This window comes from Talpa occidentalis, unplaced genomic scaffold (genome assembly GCF_014898055.3).
Source record: "Talpa occidentalis isolate TD23 unplaced genomic scaffold, MPIMG_talOcc4v2.1 talOcc4.16, whole genome shotgun sequence".
NCBI lineage: Eukaryota > Metazoa > Chordata > Mammalia > Eulipotyphla > Talpidae > Talpa > Talpa occidentalis.
In genome coordinates, this window is record NW_023601653.1 from 30,273,167 (window position 1) to 30,296,582 (window position 23,416).

At 37.0% G+C, this 23,416-nt stretch overlaps 1 long non-coding RNA gene across 7 annotated transcripts in view; it reads left to right on the plus strand.

The window, feature by feature from the left end:
• The window catches only part of LOC119247483 (uncharacterized), an 85,890-nt gene that overhangs the window by 4,952 nt on the left and 57,522 nt on the right, over window positions 1-23,416 (plus strand). For 6 of the 7 annotated variants that reach the window (XR_008552198.1, XR_005125765.2, XR_005125767.2 and 3 more), the window contains exons 2-4: window positions 15,769-15,927; window positions 16,064-16,220; window positions 18,056-18,219. This is a non-coding gene — a long non-coding RNA (uncharacterized LOC119247483). Of the gene's footprint in view, window positions 1-10,977; window positions 11,050-15,768; window positions 15,928-16,063; window positions 16,221-18,055; window positions 18,220-23,416 lie in introns of all 7 variants that reach the window. The other variant, XR_008552196.1, reaches the window with a different exon arrangement.

Sequence of the window (23,416 nt, forward strand, 5' to 3'; positions counted from 1 at the left end):
CACATCTTCACTGACGTGCTGAGATTAAAGTGGGTATCCTCTACGCGTTTTCTTTAGAAAGAAAAAAGAGGGCTTTTGATGTGACTGTATGACACTTAAAGGTAGTGCCCCAACTATGGTATCACTCTCTCCTGTCACCCTCACTCTAGAGAGGACACTGTTATGCTCCAGGCATACTTACCTCAGGTATACAGAGAAAGTGTTTCATGTGGTGCGAATAGTGGCTTAACTCACTTTGCTGTCCATCCAAGCTCCCTCTGTTCATGAGCGTATTAAAAAAATAAGCTTTTATATCAGGGCTTCATTAGGATAGTAAGGCTGTGCCTTACTCATTGTGATTGTGAGCCTAGGCTGTGACCAGGTTACATAATGTTCCCCAGCAATGCTGTCCCTGACCCCTTCCCCCAAGCACTTGATCCATCATTGTAGGAATATATCCTGATTGGCTTCTGTGCCCTATGGCTGTTACATCAAGAACCAGGGGCTTTTCTCTCATTGGCTTATTGACACCTAAGAATCAAACTGAAAGTTGGAAATCTAATTATAGTTCCCTCATCTGCTTTATTTAGCAGACAGTTTAATAAATTGAAGCATTCTTCTTTCTACATTTCCTAGGCTAGTCAGACCACCTGGGTTTGAATACCAATTCTATCATCTTAAATCTGTGTCCTGAGAAAAGTTACATAATTTCTTTGGCTGTAAGATGCTTGGATAACTGCCATGTCATTTCTCTTCCTCTTGTTCAGGCTTAGATAACTCTGACAAACATTCTATTTGTTGTGATACAGTGTGGTGAGAGAAATTTTTTTTTTTCATATCCGAGTCAGTTTGGTTTCTACTCTTAGTTTTTAATTGAGGATAGAGAATTTCATCTTCTATTTACTATTCTCTACCTTGAGAAAATGGTGGAGAGAGAAGCTCAGTTGAGGTGAGACGTAGCCTGCATTGGAGACCTGGGTTACTGCTGTCTTTGCTGAGTTTTGTTCATTCCACCTTGCTGAGAATTATATTTCATTCCCATAGGGAAATATTCTCAGACAACAGATAGTTTCCCCATCTTAGAGAATAGCCCTGGAGCCTTCACTTTCATTAAATAGAGTCAGCCTCATAGTTCACTTTCCCCATATCACCAGCCTTTCTTGCAGCTGTTTCTAGTAGTAATGTACAGTAAGAAAATGAAAAATGTAAGGAAACTCATTAGGTTTGTTTCTCTACAAATTTGGGGATATTAGTATGAATATCAAAATTTGGTTTATCAGTATAACCTTATATGGGTAAAGGGCAAAATTAGGATATATACCCATTCATTCTTCTCTGCTCTGGTTCCATAATGTTAAGTTTCTTTGTGTGCCTGCCAATTTCTTATTTTCTTTTTTAACTTTAGAGTATGCACCTTGCATTTTTTTTTTTTTACTGAAGTTTTTTCAACAGATACTCAAGGAGGAAACAGTCTATGGTACAGTTTTAGTTGGCAACTCAAAAATCCCTACCACATGAGCTGGGCATCTCAGAAATCCTCCACACCCATTCAGCTTTTCACATGCTGATATATTCAGATACTGGAGAAAATATTCCCAAATTACTAATCCTGAGAATCCTAGGATTCTCCACTCCTTATTGTTGAGGTTAGGTTCTCTCTATAACTGGTTACCTCATTCATTGCATGATTTTTCCTAATTTCATTTTCTGAGATTAATCTCAAATTCTACTTTTGGGTATTTGCTGTATTATTTGTTAATCATGAGAAAGCACTGGGACATTATCCATACAATTTTGAGTAAATGTCAGCAGTTTAGGATTTCTTGAGAGGGTGCATGGAACCAAGGTGAAAAAAAATGCCTGATTAAAGTAAATCATAGTTTTTGTTCTTAGCTAATGTCTTTAGCCTATAAAGCATTTTGAGATGCCATCTAGTTTATTTGCTGCATTTAGACAAAATAGTTCTTGGTAAATGTGGTATAAAAGAAAGACTATTGTAAGAAACTGAACACCAGTTACAGATAAGTAACTGAATGGTATCTGTCATTCTAATTTCTCAGCCTTGATTTTGTCCTCTGTAAAATGAAGGGGCTTGCAATAGATGCTCCATAAAGTCTCTTTCATCTCTATGATTCTAATAATAACAGTAGTAATATCTTCCTAGACAATTTCCTCAAAGTATCATAATGATAAGTCTACAATATCTATAAGTATTGTTCTGTTCTGCTCTGGCCATGATTGTTTTCTGGATTTCTATCCTGTATTCCTCACTTGTTGTCTTTTATTTTCTTCTCCATCTTCTTAACATTCTTTTTTCTTAAATCATTCCCAGACAGATGAAGTCTAACAATTGAAACTCAAGGGAGGACTTCTATCAGTAAGTTCCCTTTTCGCCACTTCTAAATCATTAATGTACATGGTAAATGAGATGAGACACTGTACTAACACCCAAAGGCAGTACATTATTCTCTCTCTCAAAGAGCTAAGAAGAGTAAATTGGTGTAGCTGCAGTATCTGGTATTCTCTACTATTCTACTCTAGATATCCTTAGCTCAGAGAGGATGTGGTATAGTTCAAGATACCACATTAAGAAAGTAAAATAGAAGTAAAATCATTTATTTGAATCTAGGACCTTAATCCAGTCTAGGTCTCAGCATTGCATTGCTATATCATCAGATTCCTGCAGAATCCTATTCAAAAAATCTGCCTGTCTAGAAAGTCAACAATTTTCTCTATTTCTCTGCTTTTTTCAAATCAGCTTTTTAATTTTAGAATAATTGCACATCCTCATAAATCTTTAACAAGGTAATACCTACAATTAAGATAGTTTCTTTCTTCTCTGCTCATCCTAATAGTACTTCTTAGAGTTAATCATGGTTATCTTAGTCTTCCCCAAATTTGAAGATATAGCCATAGGTACAAAAAGATAAGGTCATAAATGCAAACTGATCTACACTGTGCTTTTTTTCACTTAGGAATTTATCTTTAATGTCTTTCCATTGCAGCATTTAAAGTTTGTTTCTTTTATGTAATGTCTTAGCATTCTCCTGAGTCCTTATATATATACCAGTTAGAACATATTTGTTTTTAAGTAACAGAAAATTTGACTAAAGGTGGTTTATTATATGACAAGAACTCTTATTTTTCCTTAAAACAGAAATCTAGAGTCAGGTTAATTCAACAGTTTAGTAATTTCACAAAGATTCAAATACATTCCAGGTTGATTCAACTGATCAGAAATATTACAAAGATATAACCAGATTCTTTCCTTCTGCTCTGCTATTCTCAGTAAAAAGGTGAGAAACCTCACAGTCTCAACATGGCGATAGCAGCTTTAGGCATTACTCATCACATAGCACTATCTACAGGCAATAAAAGGACTGTTCCTTCTTATATGACTTTTTTTTTTTAAAGGAAGCTCTTTTTTTTTTTTTTTTTAAAGATTTATTTATTTATTTATACAAGCACTGGGTACAGTCAGAAGCGCGGGAGGGTGAGAGAATTCACCAGAGCCAGAGCGGAGAGCAGAACAGGCAGACAGATGAAGTACACTGCTGAGAGGAGCAGCAGGCGGCAGGAGAGGTCTGCGCGCCTTGTGGGACCCTCGCCCGGTGACCGGGGATCGAACCGGCGCTGCAGAGGCTGCGGGCAGCTTTGCAACCCAGCGCTCAACCACTGCGCCACCATATGACTTTTTTATTTTTTATTTATTTATTTATTTTTTAAATAGAGGCATGTTTTTATTTATTTATTTGTTTGTTCGTTTTGTTTATACATGCACTGGGTACAGTCAGAAGCGCGGGAGGGCGAGAGAATTCACCAGAGCCAGAGCGGGGAGCAGAGCAGGCAGGAGGACTGAAGTACACTGCTGAGGGGAGCAGTGGGCGGCAGGAGAGGTCCGCGCGCCATGTGGGACCCTCCTTGGGTGGCCGGGGAGCAGCCGGGGATCGAACCGGCGCCCAGAGGCCGCGGGCAGCTTTGCAACCCAGCGCTCAACCGCTGCGCCACCGGGGAGGCCCCTTTATGACTTTTTTAAATCAAGGAAAATCTACAGAATACCATTTCTCAGATCACATTGCTAAGGATTTAGCTACATGCCAATGCTAATATTTGGCAAAGGAAATGACAACACTCTGATTGGCTTATTAAAGTTGCTGGCAAACTATGAGTATGTACCATATCTGGCCCATTGCTTGTTTTTTTGCATGGTCCATGTGCAATAGAGCTTACATTTTTAAATGGTTACAAAAAATAAAAAATATACATATATATAATTTGTGACATAAGAATCATGTGAAATTCAAAGTTCAATGTCCATAAATAAAGGTAGTCATTTTTTATTTTTTAAATTTTATTATATATATATATTTACATCATTCCTAATTTTTGTACAATGTATGCTTTCTCCTTTCAAGTGCAGTCCCCATGAGATTCCCACCACCAATTCACCCGTGTCCCATCACCATAGTCCCTTGTGCTCTTCTGACCCCTGTTTTGATCTTTCTCCCTCTTCCTCCCCTGCAGAATGTCTCTGACTTATAGTTGCCTGTTGATTTTGACTTTTAATTTATTATAATTACTTTTCCCCCCAATCCCTTATTTGTTTCCTCTACATTCCTCCAGTAAGTGAAACTATCCGATATTTTTCTTTTTCTTTCTGACTTATTTCACTAAGCATAATACCTTCCATCTCCATCCATGTCGATGTGAATGGCATGAGTTTATCTTTTTTTTTTTTTTGAGTTTATCTTTTATGATAACGCTTTGCTTGTCTTAAAGACTGCTTTCACACTACAACAGCAGAGTTGAATAGCTGCCACAATTCATATGACCCAGAAAACCTAAAATATTGGCCATCTGGTCAAGTTAAAGGAAAGCTAGCCAACTTCTACTTTAAACTATCAATTGAAGTGAGAGAACCCCCTACCTTGAACACATGACGATAAGGTCAGTAAACACAAATAAAATCAGGCTCACCTCAGCAAGGAAGGAAAGGGGGAGAAGAAATGGATTGGGTTAGGTAGTGAACAATGTATTTTAGGTTACATTTCCTCTAGAAATTTCAGCCAACCTTCTCAGAACAAATTTGTTTTTAAATGAGAGGTAATTTTTAAATAATGGCAATTGAGTGTTGGAAAGTGAACTGGTTTTCACATTGCTACAGTTTAGGCAGGAGGTTTGGTATAAGATTAATATAATTGCTTCCTTATAATTTACCAAAAGAGTCCCAACTAGCATTGCACATAAAATCTTCTGTTTCTGAGTCCTGTTTATCTCTCCAGATATGACTCTATTGTGAAACACAAAAGGCCCTCAGTTTGTGAAACACTTTTCTGCCTCTTCCCATTTGTCCATGCTGTTACCTCTATGGACAATGTTACCTCTATGGACAATTTGTCCATGCTGTTACCTCTACCTGAAACACTTTTCCCTCTTGTCGACCTGATTATTTCTTAGATAAGACCTTAAGGTATAACTCAACTGTTTTCCTTTGAAAAACCTTATAGCACCACATTTGAGGCTCTATCTACTTTGTTGTCTTTGCTTGGATTTCCTAAAAAGAAGTGAAGACAAGAGTTTCCTCATATTCATTTATTTTGAGATATGATCCCAGGGAACATCAGTTGGGGGCAACAAATTAGGAGTAAAACAAGAAGAAAATCAATACAGAGGCACATTATTGAGATAGAACCTTTATAGACTGGGTTCTGTCCTGCTGTAGAGTTTCTGAGGGGCAAAATTCAGTTTTTGCTAAGGCACAGAAAAAGGGAGCACCTTGTCCCTTATTGATATATGCTTGCCCCGGGGATATTCATTTTTTCATACTTTCATATTTGCAAAGCAGAGAAGCCCCAGGATAGAAAGTAAGAGGTATTTGGTGCAGCTATCAGGTATCACCTTGATTCAACTGGTAACTATGGATATGAAAGGCATGAGAGAGATCTGATATACTCCACAGTGTGTAATATCAGATCTGCTAGTAGTCTACATTGTATCAGAGAGCCTTCAAGGTGGTCACTGACAGCAGTGCTCACAAAACGTTTAGTGCAGGAGTGTTAGAGGAACAAGCAACATTCTCTGAAGCTATAATTGATCTTACTGTGATAATTGATATTCATCCTCTATCCATGATGCCATTCTGCTTGATCTAGAGTATTTACCTGTTGGGTTACCCATTTCTGTTTTCTTGAGGGACCAGACCCCTTAGTTTTATTAGCCTGAATGTTAAAGCTGTTACAATTACCCGTTAGAGGTTATTATCGGATGTGAAAACTCTAAAGAATTTGGTATGGGAGCACCTTGCTACTCAGTGCTTAGCAGGTAAATTAGCAGGTCTAATCGGCATAACATCATCAGTATAGTATGATGATGTACAGAATGTCAAGTTGAGCAATGTCCTTATGGACTACACATATTGTGACAAAGAATAGGAAAGTTAACATAACCCTACAGCAAAATAGTGCATATGTACTGCTCTTCTTTCCACATAAACAATAACTACTTTTGCTCCCTTTTGCTGATGAGGATTGAAGGATCTAAACTACGTAGGAGGTGTCAAAGGCAGTGTTGTTATATTCTAATAAATATACCAAATCTGGCATTGCAGCTGCAATTGAGCTATTCTTAGGTTACATTTACAGTCGTCCACTCAATTGCTGTGATGAATCTGGTTTTTGCAGTGACCAAACAGGCCAAATAGGTGAGTTGAAGAGGGATATAATGAAGACGAACTCTTCTGCACTGGCACTCATGAATGCTTAAAAACTGATAATCCCTCTACTTCTTTTTACATAAACTGGTGAATACTTTTTAGCCTGAACTTTAGTTTGAATCACACCCCTGTGCTTGCAACCAAAACCTACCACCTCCACCACCACCACCACCACCAATAAGCTAAAACTACAACCGTTTGTTTGTCCTCCTGAGCTTCCCTATCTTGGTGAGCTACTTAAATTGAATTTAAACAAAGATAAATAAGTCCTTGGCTTAATCTTCACATGGCTTTCCAGTATTCAGACTCACACCACTACTAGAGCTTTTCTCCTTTGCATTTAACTGCTGTCTCCTGTTTCTGTCACAGCTGCACTTGTTGAGATCTGGGCCAATCCCAACTATTTTTTAGTTTTACACATGGTATAACCATTATGTTTCTTACCGCCTCTTACATAACCTCTGAAAAGCTGCTTTCTGTGCTGTTGACACTGAACAAACACAGCCTCTATGATTTTTGTATTTTGGAGTCTTGGGATTACAATAGACCATATTGTCATGTAGGAGTTTTTTTTTTTAATCAAATTTTATTGATTTGTCATTCATTTACATAGCTGTAAAATTGGGGAAGACAATTCACATCTCAACATCTGCAAATGCTTCACTCACCCTGTACCTGTTGCACAGTTTTTTAAGAAGAATGTGAATATCTACAATGTGAATATCTCTCATTTCAGAACTGGGTGTCTTTTCCTCATCAAGAATCATTTCATTATATATGATCCTGGCACCAATCTTCTTATATTAATTGTATGCTTTAAAATTATCATAATTATTTCTTGAAAATTATCTGCAATATAAAAAATCCAGTCACAGAAAGAATACAGGTTAGAGAAAAAGAGGTGTAACTGGTTAATAAATGTATGCTAATGTACTTGATCTCACTCATGAGTAAACAAAATCAAATTAAAATAACAATGCTCTACGATGTTTTACTACCTGATTAGCAAAGACTAAAAACAGTTACTCTCATACACGTGCTGCTGATAAGAGACTGGCACAACATTTGGAAAGGCATTTTCATAATTTTTATCCAAATTCCTAATATCTCTCTTTGACCCAGCAATTCCATTTTTAGGAATTTGCCTTATAGGTATATAAGCGTGAAAGAGAATATAATACAAAGGAATTCATTATGGAGTGTTTGTAAGGGTGAACATCTAAAATTATTCTAATAGTATTTCAATAGCTAATGGAGTTAAATATATTATAGTGAATTCATACTATGAAATATCCATGTGACATGGACTGATGGCTAAGTGGAAAAGACTATGTGTGTGTGTAAGCATAAGTTCATTTGTGAGATTTGTGGGAATAACTTGTACATGCTTAAACATCCAAAGTAACACATACAAACTGGTGTGACTGGGAAGTAGAATTGAAAAGAATGGGTAATGTCTTCTTCTCAGCTTTTCCTGTTTGTACAATAAGCATACACTAATTTTATTTTTAAAAAAACATACTTTTGAATCAATCACAACTTTGCATTACTATATAGTCCATAAGCTAATAGAATATACATTTGAGTAGTAAAATTAAATAGTAATTAAAGCCTGCATGCCACTCGTAGGTAATATTTTAAGATGTTAAGTGAAGTATAAGATAAAAGTAAATTATATAAAAGCAAAATTGAAAGGTTTGTCACATTTTATTTTTTTAAAAAGTTTTATTTATTTATGCAGACAAGAACTGTGGTATAGCCCAGGGGTGTGGGGGGTGAGAGGATACACCAGAAATAAAGTGGGGCACAGAACAGGCAGAATGACTGAAACACACTGCTGAGGGGAGCAGCAGGCGAGTCAGGAGAGGTCTGCTGGGCCATGTGGGTAGCTCCCTGGCTGGGGATTGAACTCGTGCTGCAGTGGCTGTGGATAACTTCATAGAGCTGTGTCTTAACCCCTTGCACCAAGAGGGAGGCCCCTCTTTTTTCATTTTTAATTTTTTTTAATTGAGGTAACATTGGTTTATAACATTGTATATGATTTATGAGTATAGGTTCTACACAATATATTATCATACCACAGCCACCACCAAAGCACCCATATCCTCCACCTAAGTTTACTGGGCTCCTTGCTCCCTTTGCTCCTGGTCCACCATCATTGCCCTCTAGTAGTCTCAATTCTACAAATTTCTGTCACTCTAATCTGATAATACAAGTAATAGTATAAATGAACATTGAATTCTATTTTGTTATGAGAGCAAATTTATTGTATGGAATTATATTGTCCAAATAGCCAACAGTGAAGTCATTCAAACACTTGTCTTTACCTGTCTTCTACTGCCCTTCCATCACCATCTTTGGTAAAGCAGTATGAACTATTTACAAAATCAGGGATATGGAATTTTTCCATTTCCTATCCTTGCCTAAAGAAAGCCAGGTTCTTTGGAAATATGGCCAGGGGCTTTGGTAGTGCAATACCTACAGAAGAAGACATTAATGTATTAAAGTTGTGGACAGTTCTTTCCCTCCTTTGTTAACAGGGAAATAAGGAGGTTAGGAGTTCCTAGAATTTGCCTGTGACTAGAAAATCAAACTAAATGTTCCCAGCTATATCCCTAGAAGGGAATTGGCTATGTAACATGGGAAAGAAGGGGCAGGAAACACTGAAATACTGAGAAAAGTTTGCCTACCCAACCATATCAAACCTTGCTAAATGGGCTGGGCTTAGCAATTATTTATTAAGTAATTTCTATATCTGTCTTGCTACAGACTAAAAGCTGGGATTCAATTGACACAATGATTGGCCCATAGTAGGTACTTACTACATTACATTGATTTGAATAAATGGATGAACAGTGGAATAAGTGGAACTGTCCAAGACAGTTAACAGAAGACAGTTACAGTTGCACAAACTCCCTTAATGACAGGAAAGAAAATACATATAGGTGACATGAATAAAAGTAAATGATAGAAGAAAACATTCCAGGAGGAGTTAGGATGGAAATCCTGAACTGCCTCAGTGATGTGGTACACTTAGAAGATTTTATCATCCTTGGGTAACTTGGAGGAAAACTCAAAGAAATACACAATTAAGAGCCAGATAAATTAAAGCAAGATGGAGACTGTCTAAGTTTTCCTCACACAAGTGTAATCTTATTTCCTAGAAAAGGAAAACTTTGGAGAAGTCTGCCCTTGGTCAAACTCTGTCAGAGTTGGCATAAAGTAACTTAACCATTTCTTCAGATCCTGTTATTCCATAACCAATTATAGTTTCTATACCATTTACTTTCCCTGCTGAACCCCATGCAAATATGCAAATGATACCTGAAGAAACTTAGGACTCCCGGGCACCATCTGGCACAACCAGGAGCAGAGCAATTGCTGCTACTACTATTATACATATTAATATTCCTATCACTACCATAACAACCATTAGCTAAAGTGAACTCATCCAAGAATATATCATAACCCTAAACATGTCTAGGATCCTGAACAATAAGTATGGCATCTCTTCCTTTTCTTCCTTCGGTTACAGGAGAGAGCTTGGCAGAATAATGTGAAAATTCTCTGTAGTTATATTACTGTCTGCACCTCAAGTCTATATTAGTAGAAACACACTAGGAAAACATTGAGAATTTCAGAAACCAGGTAGATCCTGGAGTTTCAAAAATTGTAAACCGAGACTCAAAACCCCCACAATTTTCTCTCTTGCTCATTCTATCTCTCATGTCTAATTGCTTCTGCTTGGCTTCCCTCCTCTCTTATAACAGATGGGCTTTTTCCACTGGCAGAAAGCATATCTGCCAGCAGCTTTGTGCTTATATCATCCCAGTTATCTTTCCCAGAAAAGGATATATTTTCTCAGCTCCATTTTGAAAATTTCCAGGAAGAAATCTTGAGTGACATGAGTCATTTACCTAGCCCCAGACCAATCATTATGGCCAAGCAGGTAGTTTACTTTGATAGATCCTGCCTACATTACATGTCCACCTTTAGATCAGGGACTAGGGTCCTATAATTGGCAGCTCCAAAGAAAACCATATGGGATGCATAGGGGGGATGATGCCCAGAAACCGAAGAAGGGGAAAATGCTATTGAAAGAAAAGATGTAAATATATAAATTTTTTAAGTTTGAAAAAAGAAGAGATGCTTCAGATGTTCATGAAAGGTAGATCAAAGATAACTAGGTGGGAAACTAGCTAATTGGGTAGCTATGTAGATGACAGTTACATGTGTTAGTGATCATTTATAGGATCTAATATTTGTTACCAAATTTTTCCCAAAAGATTTCTTTTCCAGCAGTGGAGGAGGGAAGGAAGCACAACGGACTGTGGTGGTGGACTATGGGTGATTTGTTGGTGAGTTCACTACATTGGTAGTACCTGATGGGGGTATTCAAATATTACCTCAATTAAAAATTTGGTGTTTGTGTCTTAATTAAAATTAATTAATTAAAAATTTTATTTTCACTCCTGTTCAATTATCCAAATGTCTTATAAAATTATCATATACCAAATAACGTAGAAAACCTGTTGATACCTTAATTAGAATGAATGACACTTAGGAGCAATTTGAAAAGAGTAGAAATTTTTGTAGTGTTAGACTTTTCATACAAGCACATAGCATAACTTTCCATGTATTTGATATTTTTCCAACCTCCTAAAAAGTTTTTGTAACTTTTATGTAAAGAAGTTTTTGTAGCTTTTATGTAATAAAGGTGGGAGATTATTAGCATAATAGCTAATACCAGAGTAGTTTTTGATCAGGAAAATACATGAAGTCGACGTAGGTTTGCATAGCTGCATAGCTGTGTGCTGCATAGCTCTAGGGGGACCAATTTACATGGAGTACAACGTAAGCATGGCCCCTAGAGTTAAATGAAAAAGCTCGAGAAAAAGATGAGACTTGACAGGAGTCAAAGGAATGACAGGAATAGCTATGCTTCTTTACATGAGAATGTGATAAAATTTTGATTTAGTTCTTGAGTGAGAACAGAAGAGAAAAAAGATCAGAAGGGTGCAGGACACAGAGAGAAGCTTATTGTGATGGTGGGGGCTGGGGGTGAATGAAGTGGTGGTTGGGTGAAGCAGCCAGTGAGAAAACCTTGACAGTGATGAACAAGGAATATTTAGAACAGGAATGTGCTGCAAACAATTTTCAGTTGTTTGAAATGGAATTTGTAGACAGTAAACTTTCTGCTGCTTGATACAGTTTTAATACAAGGTACCTGTGGGTTGATAGAAGGGAACAGAAAGTAGGGGCTATGCCCCAGCTTTTCTCAGTCACAGCAGAGATAAAGGAATAGACACAAACATGCAGAGAATAAAACAAGAATCCAGGGCATTTGAATGGGGGTATTGAGCCAATCATATCTGGACTCGGAATTCCAGGGTGAGAGTATTCCTGCTGACACCCAAATTGCATTCATAACAACTCAATAGTAGTGTTCTGGGAACTACTCTGTGTTTTGTTTTTTTTTTCCCTTGCCTTTATAAATAGGACACTCTTTTCTGTAATGTTTTGCAGGTTACAGAATATCTATCTATATGTTTTTCTGCCTAGTTATCTATGCATATATGAAATATATATAACCTAATATATATACCTAATATACATATATATGTAAATCTATGAAATAAAAACATCTATGATACAAAAACATAGAAAAGATAAATGAGATCTTCTGGTGGTTTTTATTCATTCCTACTGATCTGGCTTAGAATTTATCTGATATCATCTCCCTTTAACGAAAGAATTTCTTTTAGCATTTCTTGTAATTTAGGTAAGCTGTCAGCAAACTCTATTGTTATGCTGAAAATGTCCTTATTTCTTTTTAAGGGGTCATTTGGATGTATTGTAGGTTGACTTGTTTTTCTTTCAGCACTTTTAAAGATGATGTAGTTTGACTATAATACATACATGTGTTTCTGTATTTTACTTGTTTACTGAGCTTCTTGGACCTGTGTTTTGATGTCTTTTTAAAATTCTGGAAAGTAATTGGAAACTCCTTCCTCTTCATATCTCCTTAGGCTCTAGCTATATGTTTTAAATCATTAGAATTATTCCAAAGGTTTTAGATATTATAGTCTGTTCTTATTTTAATGTCTCTTTTTTCTCTTTCTGTTTTAGTTGGGGTAATGTCTATTGACCCAAATATCTTCAAGTTCAGTGTCCATTTTCTGTGCTTTGTTCAGACTACATTAAGCCCATAAAATATATTTTTCATTTCTACCATTTCATTTGTTTTTATTTTTTTTAATTGCCATCTTTACTGAAATCTTCCATTTGTTTGTAAGTTGTCAACTTTTCCAACTATGTATATTACATATACACAATATATACAAATATTGTAAATGCATAATAACATGTAGAATATAGAATATAGAATAATTATATATGTATGTTTGATCTGTATACCAGAGGCCTCTGTGGTTGGTTTATTTTAAGATGATGACCCATTTGCTTCAGCTTTGAACAAATAAAATAGATATTCCTCTAAGTTCCAGCTCCTCATCTGTAAAATGTGGAGAATTGTCAAAATACCTTCCAATAGGGTTTCTGTGAGTTTTAAATGTGACGTAAGAGGCAGGAATGGACACAGCCCAGATTTTCTGATTCAACAGACCGGATTAAGGAGGAGTCCTGGAGCCCTCAGTGGTTTTTGCAGGTCTTTTATTGGAATTTACCTGGTACACAGCAGGCAAGGGTGCTGTGTACAGCCAATCCTCACTCTATCTGGGCTCTCCGGTGACCTCTGCTTCTGCTTTCTGCTTCTTTGCTTCTCTCTCTGCTTCTCTTTTGGCTTCTCCTTTCCGCTTCTCCTCCGCTTCTACTGGCGTCCCTGTGACTCCGCCCTTAAAAGCAGTCTCAGCCCAGGTGAATTCCATCTACCTATGCCCACACCCTACTCCAGGTGCCCGCCATCAGGCATGCATTCAGGACCGCAAGGATCCATCATCTATCCTGATGGCGGGAGGGCAGAAAAGCCTGACATTTTTCCTTACCCTACAGACTATATGTGGACTGTAGTCATTACAGTAACTAGCACAGAGACACCCCTCAGTTAATACTGGCTGTTTCCTTTCCCTTATATATTGCCTCATCCCCATCCCTTTCTCTGTAGACTAAAAGAACAAAGAATGGGTTTTATCTTGGTCACTGATCTCTAACATTCATCCCACTGCCAACACTTGATAAATATTAGTTGAAATAATAAACTAATAAAGCTCTTCTTTGAGTAAGGCAATCCAAAAGGTTGGACACACTAAAGATCAAACTATTTCATAAGCTATCCACAAAAGGGAGTATTTTATCAAACCAGAAAAAACAAATTTTTATCAAATTCTGACTTCAGAAATTCCTGGCTTGGGCCTCCCTGGTGGTGCAAAGGATTAAGTCTCAGCACTATGAAGTTATTGGCAGCCACTGCAGCACAAGTTCAATCCCCTGCCAGGGAGCTAACCCACATGGTGCAGCAGACTTCTCCTGTCTTACCCACTGCTCTCCTCATCAGTGTATTTCAGTCAGTCCGCCTGTTCTGCTCCCCGTTCTGTCTTTGGTGAATCCTCTCACCCCCTCCCCCAGCTCTGGCCAACATGTCTACACCCTAGCTCTTGTATGCATAAATTAAAAAAAAATAAGCACGTCAGAGAAATTTTCCAAGGCTGTGATAGTGGCAAAAAAAAGTAGCAAATAATTTTATTGTCCCATAGAAAAAGTACTTTTGAACATTTCCTGTATTCCATGAATGAGATCCAAGAATGTAAGTCTATCAGATCAACATACTGTCTTACCTGAAAGTGGTAAAGTAAGTCATTGGGATGGTCAACAAAGTATATATTAGTTTATCTTTATACATAGCCCAGGTCAGCCTTGCCTGAAAAACAAGTCTAATTATCTGATGAATAAATGTTAAATAATCAGGGAGACACTATTTCTTGATGCTAACCATACTAACCCATCACTACAAAATAATTAGAAGTATGTCTCTTTGGCTTATGGGGTTTGTAAGAAGTATTTGAAGGAATGTGAAGTATATGCTCACTGGTAAAGGAGGAGTTAGTCATTTTATAAAATGCTTAAAAATCATTTTATTTTTAGAATGTTCCCTTTCGTCATTGACATCTTAATGTACTGTAATTTGAAATGTTTGCATGTTGAGTGAGCAGAGCACAAGCACTTTGCAGCAGTGAGAATAATTGCTACTTCAATGTGCTATAAATCAATATATAATGCAAGAAGTACAATAATGGGCCAGAACATTTACTGCACTTTAATAAAAAAATAATTTAAAAAAACACAAATGTTATTGAATGGAATATTCATTTTAGATGTATTCTCTGGTTCTTTATTTATTAACTATTTATTAATATTATACTCAAAACAATGAAATTCATGATTTAAGAGGTATATGTATATACTTTATGCTTTTTAGAGAATCTCAGGGAATGTCACATGTAAATATGAATCAGAATTTAAAGGAAAATAAGTCAGTTTCTAAATTTAAACATATTTCTATGCTTTAATAACAATTTTGTGCATAGTTGAAATCTTTTTTAAAAAAATAGTTAAGTGCAAAATAAAACTGTAAGTAAAAGAGTTTCCTTAGTACCTGAGACCTTACTGGAACAAACACATTCCAAAAATTGGAGGACAAAAAGAGATAAAGTATTATTAGATGAAGTGATTTTTCTTGATTTCAAAGTTCAAAGTTTAGGAGGTTATAGAAAAATTTAGAAATTGTTTAAAATAAATGTACCTTTCAAAAGAAGAATTTTTCTTTCTTTTCCCTACAACCTCCTGTAGTCTAACATTCCAGGCTATGATAAGATAAAAAGACAGATTCTCCCCTTATTATATGAAAGTGAAGAAATAGCAAATGTTGGCAAGGATGTGGAGAAAAAGGAAATCTTGCCCCGTGTAAACTGGTACAACCATTATAAAAAGCAGGCCAGAGGTTCCTCAAAAATTTGAAAATAGACCTACCATATGATCCAGTAATTCCATTTTTGGGTATTTACCCAAAAATATGAAAACACTAACTAAAAAAGACATATATACCCTTATGTTTATTGCAGAACTATTCACAATAGCCAAGATACAGCAGAAGAATTGATAAGAAAGATGTGGTATATTTACACAATGAAATACTACTCAGCCATAAAAAAAAAAGATGAAATCTTGCCATTTGCATCAACATCCATGGACTTTAGAGGGATTCTGCCAAGTGAAATAAGGTGAGAAATAACTGAATAACTAACTAAATAACTAATAACTAGTAACTAATAACTAATAACTAACTAGTAACTAATAACTAAATAATAACTAAATAACTAACTAAAAAAGACATATACACCCTTATGTTTGTGGCAGAACTATTCACAATAGCCAAGATGCAGCAGAAGAATTGATAAGGAAGATGTGGTATATTTACACAATGAAATACTACTCAGCCATAAAAAAAAGATGAAATCTTGCCATTTGCATCAACACCCATGGACTTTAGAGGGATTCTGCCAAGTGAAATAAGGTGAGAAATACTATGTAATTTCACTCATTTGTAGAATATAAAGAAAAAAAAAAAACAATGGTGGTTATCAGAGGGGAAGGAGGGAAAAGAGAATGGGTAGAAATTGTTTGTTGGTAGACATTGTTTGGAGGTAGACATGTAGTAATGGGGGTGATAAGAAAATGTAGTCCTTGGGCCTCCCCTTTGGCGCAGCGGTTGAGCGCTGGGTTGCGAAGCTGCCCGCAGCCTCTGCAGCGCCGGTTCGATCCCCGGCTGCTCCCCCGCCACTGGAGGAGGGTCCCACATGGCACGCAGACCTCTCCTGCCGCCCGCTGCTCCCCTCAGCAGTGCACTTCGGTTCTTCTGCCTGCTCTGCTCCCCGCTCTGGCTCTGGTGAATTCTCTCACCCTCCTGCGCTTCTGACTGTACCCAGTGCTTGTATAAATAAATAAATAAATAAATCTTAAAAAAAAAAAAAAAAAAGAAAATAGTCAACAACAATTAAAAAAAAAAAAAAAGAAAATGTAGTCCTGGTACCTATACAAGTGTTGTAAACCAATGCTAACTTAATTAAAAAACAAAGAAATACTCATAAATAATGTTGATTATTATACAGTCTTGGTTATTTTGCACATAACCTTTGAGGGCACCAACATATGTTCACTGATCTCTACCCAGCACCATTGCTCCAGCTGTTTAATTATGTCACTAAGGCTAGTGACTATTTTCTGCTCTCATGCTCAGCATATCATACTGTTTTCCTCATAGAAATAAAATAGCTACCTCACCTCCAAACATATTCTCAATCAAGTCAAAGGGCAAGCAAGAAAGAAGGGTTGAGAGCTTCTTTTTATATATCACCTTTTTTATCAGGAAGAAAAAATATTTTCTGAAAGCTTCCCAGTCAACTTCTCTTTTTTTTTCTTTTGTCTCAATGGCCACAACCATGTCTCCTTAGGCCAGTCACCACAAAAAGGAATGGATATGTCCATTAAATTAGTACACTCATAATTTTTCCCCTTGGGCTAAGGGAGGACCCACTTCCCCTCAATGTGTTATGCCAAATCTCTGAACAAAATTGCATTTCTGTTTGGAAGAACTAAGGCCAAGATAGTGCTTTTGTCAGTAGCCAAGAATACCTACCACACTATAAAGAATGATACATACCTGAATGCCAATTTAGTCATTACACTGAGAAATGTTATTGTCAAGAAAACTAGCCACTTGAGTTCTCTGGTCAACATATTCTTTCCTTACATGAAAAAAAAAAAAAAACTTTCAAGTAAAGTTAATTTACATGAGAAAGTGAGTGCAGAATCACACTTGGAGTAGTTACTTCTCTGTGCTCAGGTTGATTCCTCTTCCTGCAATGTCTTTTTCCCTTTTTAACTCCCACATATCCTTTGAATTCAACTTAAGCATCATCCCCTCTAGAAAGCTTTCTTTGTCACCCCCACCTTCTCCACCTGCACTTCCCACCCCCAAGCTGAATTACTTGCTTCTCCTTCTGTATTTCCATGGCACACTGCGCATAACTCTATCATTACACCTACTCTAGTGTGTTGTACTTATCAATTTGTGTGTCCTCTCCACTAAATGTGTGTTCCTTAAAAGCAAAAGCCAGGCTAACTAGTTTTTATAGATTTAATGATTAACATAGAACTCAATATACGGATAAAAAGAGGTGGATATTTTGGTGAACAGATCAATCGCCTCCCCCGCCCCCCACAAAGATTTCTTTGACCTAAAGATAAACCAAAGTAAGCCAAAAGATATCTTTGTCCTAATCCCTGAAACATGTTATGATGGTTAATTTTATGAGTCAAATAGGATGTTCTTTGCCTTCCATTATGTAGGTGGTCCTCATCCAAACACTTGAAGGACTGAATAGAACAAAAAGTCTAGCCTTTCTGAGCAAGAGAGAATTCTCTTTGGACTTTATCTGCTCCATCCGTGCTGCTGAGCCTTGAACTTGGTGTTGCATACTGCAGATGTTGGATGTACTGATCTCCATATTCATGTGAGTCAATTTCTCATAATAAATAGCAGATATATTTGCCATTTATATATATATATTATTGATTCTGTTTCTCTGGAGAACTCTGACTAACCACCTGTGAATATATAACCTTACATGGCAAAGGGAATTTGCGATTGGGTTAAATTAAGGGTCCTGATAAGGGATGATTACAAGATTACCTGGCATTATCCCATAAACCCAATGTAATCAAAAGGGTCCTTCTAAGAGACAGACAGACATGTAGAATCAGAAAAGATGATGTGATGACAGAAGCTGAGGTTCACATATTGTAATTACCAGCTGGGGGTCACAAACAAGGAAACAATCCTCCCCCTACAGTTTCAGAAGAATACTCAACAGACAGGATATTAGCCCAGTTGCCAATCCTTTTCAGACTTTGACCTCTGTGACTGTAAGATAATATTTTTATATTGTTTTAAGTTGGTGAGTTTGTGGTAACTTGTTACAGTAGCAATAGAAAGCGAATACAATGGTAAAGAAGTTTGGGATATGACAAAATTGTTGATTTAATGCCTTAAGCTTTCATAGTAATTACGAGCATTTAATCATTGCTTTCTATGTACAAGGCATTTCTATACATTCAATCCTGATCTAAATAACACAGATCAAGATATTTTTATAATCATTTACAGATGAGCAAACCAAAACTCTGAAACATTGAATGATTTTATGAAAATGCCATGCCAGTAGCTAATATAGTATTAGAAATCAAGGCACAATCCTCTAATTCCCAGTGCCCCCGAGATATTATGAGATATGTAGGCCTATTAGAGCACCAAGGGATGGTTTGAGAGACCTCGTTGCACCCAAATCTTTCAGCACCTGGAAAGCAACTTATGTAACAGTGAACTTGAAGTGTAAATTATGTGCTTATTCTCAAATGGGTTTCGAGATAGGTTCCTAACTTCTCATGGCTTTCCTCCCATAGGAGATTCTAGAGCTGCCCAATAATCTGCCCACAGATTGAGTTAATGTGTGTAGGCTCTTACCCTCCAAAGACTGAGACACCAAATACTTGGGACCTGGCCTGCCTTTATTATCTTATTTTTCTATGCTTATTAATTTCTAACTTCATAAATGCAATCAATTAGATCCTAATCAGCACTTCCTCAGGCAATAAGCTTTTGTCTTTTAAAGGTGCTATTTCTTAAAAGTTTTATAAATTAATAATTAACCAGAACTTTATTATCAAGCTTATGAATTTCACTTCACTGTTACCTCAGTGTTTTGCCTACACATTAACTACATAATGAACTTTTATATCTATGAATGTTTATTTAGAAAATTAATTAATTTTTTACTAACATAACATTGGTTTACAACATGGTATATGATTTAGAGTTATAGGATCACACTCTTTCAGTGTATGTTACCACACCACACCTACTACCAGGCACCCATAGTCCTTCATCATAGTCCACTGTGTCCCTCCTAATTTTGCTCTCTCCCCTTTCACTCCCTTGTAGTAGCCTCAGTTCTACAATTACATTTCTGGGGGTTGTTGTTGGTTTGGTTTTATCTAACCTTTTATTTTGTATCTCAGTGGTACCATTGATATTTGTCTTTCTCTTTATGACTTCCTTCATCTAGCATAATCCCTTCAGTTTCACCCATATTGTTTTAAATGGCAAGAGTTTATCTTTTTCATAAGAGAATAGTATTCAATTTTGTATGTATGCAACATCTTCCTAATCATGTTCCCCAAAAGTACTCTTTAATTAGAGTACCCTAAGTGTCCATCTGTCTTTGGGCACTTAAGTTGTTTGCATAGTTTGGTTATTGTAAATAGTACTGCAATGAACATAGGAGGGCATGAGTCACTTAAAATCAGTGTTTCTGCATTTTTTTTAAGGATTTATTTATTTATGCATACAAGAGCTGGGATACAGGCCAGAGATGTGGGGGGTGAGAGGACTCACCAGAGACAGAGTGGGGAACAGAATAGGCAGATTGATCAAAGTACACTGCTGAGGGGAGCAGTGGGCAAGTCAGGAGACATCTGCTGCACCATTTGGGTTGCTCCCTGGCTGGCCAGGGATCGAATTCATGCTGCAGAGGCTGCGGATTGCCTCATAGTGCGGTTCTTTAACCCCTGGTGCCACCAGGGAGGCCCTGTTTTTGCATTCTTAGGAGTAAATTGCAAGTCTTTTTAATGAGCAGAGGCTTACAAAGTCCTTGCATTATAAATACCAATTGAAATAATTAATGAAATACAGAATTATGCTGAAAATGTAACTGGATACAAATACAGGTTTAAATTACCATATCTTGGCATATATACATATATTTATATAAAGCTTTATAATTACCATACCTTGGCATACATACATATATAAAATCATATATATATGTATGTGTATATATATAAAGCTCACTTGGAATTAATAATAATGATCATTTTTTTCTATACCTATGGATGAAGTAGAAAGATCTGCTTTCTTATTTTGCTTTGGAAAGAAAAGTAAATTTTTTTTAAAAAAGAGTCTACCCACACTATGGGGGCTAGGGGGCAGGGAAAGGAGGGATTGGGGTCAAAATAAGGGGGTTGCAATTGTATGGGGAATATAAAAATAAAATAATAAAAAAAAAAGAGTCTACCAAAACTGCCTTGTGACAGAGTTGACTGTAATTATTTTTTTAATTCAAGAGTACTTTTGGGGAACATGATAATTAGAAAAAGTTGTGGTTAGAACATTTCTAATATGAATAATTTAGATTTTGTCTATATAAAACCAACATGGATGGCCTCATTGCTACTACCTATGACTTCACATTCAGAACATTCCTTTAAAATTGGAGAATGATGCTTTTGTCAGCCACATAAGAGTGTATCTGGAGCACACACATAAAAGTATCTTACCAGTTCTTTTGTTCAATATATGAATTAATTTATTTTAAAATCTTAAATAGATGATAAGGAAGTTTATCATTAAGGAAAGTCCTCTCTAATCACTTCTCAGCCTTTTGGCTAAGATCAAGTAAAGGAAAGTACTCTCTATTTCCTGATTTCTAAGTACAAGCACAATTTACAATAGTAAAATTTTTTAAAGAAATTAATAAACTAGAGGTTTCTTTTAATTTACTGTTTTGGCATAGAGCTTCCATATGATCCAGGAATTCCACTCCTAGCTATTTACCCAAAGGACACAGAAATAGTAATTCCAAAGGGCACCTGCACCCCTATGCTTATAGCAGCACTATTTACAATAGCTAAGCTATGGAAGCAACCCAAATGCCCAAAAATAGATGACTGGATCAAGAAGATGTGTTACATATACACAATGGAATATTACTCAGCAATCAAAAAAGATAAACACATGCAGTTTGCAGCAACATGGATGGAGCTATAAGGGCTCATGCTCAGCGAAATAAGTCAGAAAGAAAAAGAAAAATACCAGATGGTCTCACTCATAGCAGGAATTTAGAAAACCTAAATAAGAGACCAGGAAAAACGCTAATCAATACAAAGTAAAAATCAAAACAAACAAGCAACTATAAACCAGAGACACACTACGGGGCGGGGGGAGAAAGGGGTGGGGAAAGGAAGGACTAGAGTTAAAATAAGGGGGGAGGTGCAATTGTATGGGGAATATAACCAAAATGAAAATGCATACATTATGCAAAGATGAAAGAAGTTGTAAGAATTATATAAAATAAAATATTTAAATAATAATAAAATAAAATAAATTACTGTTTTGGCATAAATGTTATATTAAAAACCCTACAAAATGTAAAAATTCAAAAATAAAAAAGAGTCAAGGTTCTTTTGATGACTTTTTATCTTCTCTCTGCCAAATGAATTTTCAACCTTGACCCCCCACACCCTTTTCTTAACTATTCTTTTCATCACACCATCCACTGGATTTTGTCCATTCCTTGCTGCTGGCATTTCCATCTGAGTATCTTCATCTCCTGTGTAGTTCTTTAAGTTATGTCTGCCATCATCTCCTCGCTTGGCTTATAGCAGCATCCTTCTAAACAAACGTTTTCCTAGTTTCTTTGCCTATAACAGCCACTACCAATCTCTCACCCATGATCATCCTCTAAATACCAACAGCTCATTATTCTTTGTAAAATGAAAATCTAATCATTTAATCATTCAGCTGCTTTAATCCTTTGACAGTTTCTCATTGTTCTCAGAATAAAGGTCAAACCCCAGAGGTAGAAACATGCAGCCTTAGGTGATTTGAACCCTGTTGAGGTCTCATCTGTATTGTCACTTAAAAAAAAGAACTTGAGGGCCTCCCTGGTGGCGCAGGCGGTTGAGCGAAGCACTGTGAAGCTGTCCACAGCCTCTGTAGCGCGGGTTCGATCCTGACTGGCCAGCCGACGAGAATCCCACATGGTGAAGCACACCTCTCCTGTCTCGCCTGCTGCTCCCCTCAGCAGTGTATTTAGCCAGTCTGCCTGTTCTGTTCCCCACTCTGTCTCTGGTGAATCCTCTCACCCTCCCGCATATCCGGCCTGTACCCTGGTTCTTATATAAATAAATAAAATCTTAAAAAAAAAAGAAAAAAAGAGGGCCTCCCTGGTGGCGCAGCGGTTGAGCTCTGGGTTGTGAAGCTGCCCGCAGCCTCTGCAGCACCGGTTTGATCCCCGGCCTCCTGGTGAGGGTCCCACATGGCGCGCAGACCTCTCCTGCTGCCCACTGCTCCCCTCAGCAGTGTACTTCATTGGTCTGCCTGCTCTGCTCTCCGCTCTGACTCTGGTGAATTCTCTTACCCTCCCGCGCTTCTGACTGTACCCAGTGCTTGTATAAATAAATACATCTTTAAAAAAAAAAAAAAAGAGCTTGAAGAACAAGAACTGTAGCTTTTCTTTTTGAGTCAATATTTACATTCTCATTGCCACTTCAATGCCTGGAAGGTAGTAGGTACTCCATTAGTATTTTTTCAAGGTATTTTTGGCCTAATTTTAACAAAAGGTATTTGATTTTAAAAGAGTTTGTCTATCTGTTGAAGTTCATATAAAGTGAACTGGCTTCCTGATTTCTCCTTCATTTTCTTTAGCCTCTTTTTTACGCTTGTGTCCCAGCCCTTCACTAGCCTTTGCTTTCCTGTACTGTGACACTATGCTTTCCTCAACTTGCTGAACTCAGTGACATTATTCCATAGCTGTTACTTCCCAGAGAACTGCCTGAGTGAGTCCCTCCCCATCATCAACTGAACACCAACTC